This window comes from Drosophila ananassae, chromosome 2R, assembly GCF_017639315.1.
Source record: "Drosophila ananassae strain 14024-0371.13 chromosome 2R, ASM1763931v2, whole genome shotgun sequence".
Taxonomy (NCBI): domain Eukaryota; kingdom Metazoa; phylum Arthropoda; class Insecta; order Diptera; family Drosophilidae; genus Drosophila; species Drosophila ananassae.
In genome coordinates, this window is record NC_057928.1 from 10766311 (window position 1) to 10769030 (window position 2720).

The 2720-nt window shown below is 36.2% G+C and overlaps 1 long non-coding RNA gene across 1 annotated transcript; it reads left to right on the forward strand.

Moving 5' to 3' along the window:
- Positions 1-260: 260 nt before the first annotated feature.
- LOC123257113 lies at positions 261-2217 on the forward strand. The gene is made up of 3 exons (XR_006507061.1): positions 261-610; positions 664-1482; positions 1543-2217. It is a non-coding gene; the product is annotated as an uncharacterized LOC123257113 (long non-coding RNA).
- The last annotated feature ends 503 nt before the right edge of the window (positions 2218-2720 follow it).

Genomic DNA, 2720 nt, shown 5'->3' on the forward strand with positions numbered 1-2720 from the left:
AATCTGTAGTTAAAAGGTCACTAATTCTGAAACTTGATTAAGAAACTTTTTGATTTGCTTCTCATTTGAAAAATATATAATATAATAGCTTGTTAATCAAAGCCTGTTATCACTGTACCTGCATCGCCTTCAGTTGAGTGAGAAATGGGCGTAAACCAGTTGGACCGGTCCAAAACTCCTTTCACTCCCCCATTATCCTGAGCAAATTGCTTGCAAGTTCAACTCGTATTTTGCATTTTGCCTCACTTCCGACAGTTAAATTAAAGCCATTGTCTGAGTTGGTGTGGCCGTTAGTTAGTTTTGTTCGCCAAACGTAACAATTGCCTTTTTGCATTTTTATTTGCTACAAACCACAACAATAACAAGAAAAACAGGAACCAGCTTAGAGCCCAAAATAGTTGAAATACGACAGCGAAAACAATTTGTTAGGCCAGAAGAAGTGTTTGGCCAATCCTCTTGGCCAGAGGAAGAATTTAAATCAACTCCCAACTACCTAATTGCATAAGGTTTTCGGTTGGACCCTTTGGTTTTTGGCCAGGATGTATTTTATTTTTGGTATGTTGTGGCTTTAATTAGTCAAGTAAGCGCTGAAAGAAAAATTCTAATCAAGGTAAGGCCGGATATTACAGAATTTTAGAGTGTGAAATAATGGGACTTTTATAGACTTGAAAAGGAAATTATCAGAAGTATACAATGCAGTGAAGGATGCTTCTTCGACCCTTAAAGTACTCCGGTTCTTAAGCGGAATACCTTAAACGATTTGTAGATTGATTCTCCAAAAATCTGCATCAAAATTTAAATACACAATATTTTTTTAAATTTTTTGTTAAATTTTCTGGGGGATCCCCTTCAACATTTTGCAAATGGCTGGGCAGGACAATCTGGCCCCCAGCGATGGCCATATCTTGGCCAATTTCTATCGGATTCTTAAACGGAACACCTTAAACGATTTGTAGATCGGTTTTCCACAAATCTGCATCAAAACCTAACAACGAAATATTTTAAAAATTTTTTGTGAAATTTTCTGGGAGATCCCCTTCAACATTCTGCAAATGGCTGGGAAGGACGATCTGGCCCCCAGCGATGGCCATATCTTGACCAATTTCTATCGGATTCTTAAACGGAACACCTTAAACGATTTGTAGATCGGTTTTCCACAAATCTGCATCAAAATCTAAAAACAAAATATTTTTTAAATTTTTTGTTAAATTTCCTGGGGGATCCCCTTCAACATTCTGCAAATGGCTGGGAAGAACGATCTAGCTTTCAGCGATAGCCATATATTGGCCAATTTTCATCTGATTCTTAAAGGGAATACCTTAAACGATTTGTAGATTAATTCTTCACAAATCTGCATCAAAATCAAAAAACACAATATTTTTTAAATTATTTGTTAAATTTTCTGGGAGAAACCCCTGGGAAGGACGATTTGGCCCCCAGCGATCGCCATATCTAGTTGTTCCTTCTTCTTTTATGTAAAAGGTAATGCCTATGCTTAATAAGAATATTATATAATTGTTTTATAGAATTTAATATTATTAGGTTCCTTTCACTCCAAGGCGAAAAAAGAAACTCATTATGTTGCAGCGGCAGAAAGTAAAGAGAAAAAGAAGTTTGGTGCCTGAAGACACACCCCAACCTCACGACCACCCATATAGCCACCCCAACCGCCACAGACAGATACCACAATGACACAGAAAGTGTTGAGCTGCAAATGAGGGAACAATGCGGCCAAAAATAAAAACGAGGAAAATGCAAAGTGGAAATGCTTCGAGGGCAGGCCATGCGTGGAGCAAACAAACTCGGAAAATGCAAAACAGATGTGTAAATAATTTAGACGAGTTGCCGGCACCAGAGAGTGTGTATCTTTTTAGTTTATGTATCATTAAAAAATACTTACACAAAAACAAAGACCAAAGAAGTATAATGAGAGGCAAGGAAAAGCGGGAAATGTGCCATTTTCCAACTGCAAAGCAAACACACTCGACCGAATGCACAAAAAACAAAAAAATATAACATTAGGAGTTATTTTAAGAACTGCATATTAAAACAGATATCATCTTAAACATTTAAGCATAATACTTATATGGATTCGTTCCTTTACGATTTTCTTACAATAGAATATTTTGTTTTCTTAAAATAGATCTTGCAATAGAGATAGAATTTCATATTCCGTCGGATTGGTTTTTCTTAAAAATAAAATATGTACATATTACATTCTAAAATTGGATCTTTTCTAGGATCCAGGATCGTTACTAATTTTTCCTAAGTGCATCGGTAGTTGGATGTTTCTCCGGAACGTGCGAAATGCAATAATTATATGCACACAACGACACTACATGTACGTACATACAGTTACTTTTTTGACACGCTGCAAATTAAACAGGGGCACGAAAAACGGACAGGACGAAAAGGACGAAAGGGAAGAAGGCAAGCTGCCAGGATGAACAGGAAGAAGGCGAAAGAAAGGAGGCAAAGACGCTTGCGGAACTAAATTACTTTTTGCAGGAACTGCATACAATCAAATGCAACGGGATTAAAAACCAACATGTAACAGTAAATGTAAGCGTAACGGTAGCAGGATATCAGTGCACTGAAAAAACAGAAAGTAACTAGATTCCATTAATGAATATTTGAAACCATAAAGTTTTATGCAAAAACAAAGGAAAAGGTTTATGAAATATGGATAATAAGTACCCTTTTTCTAAATATTTTTTGAT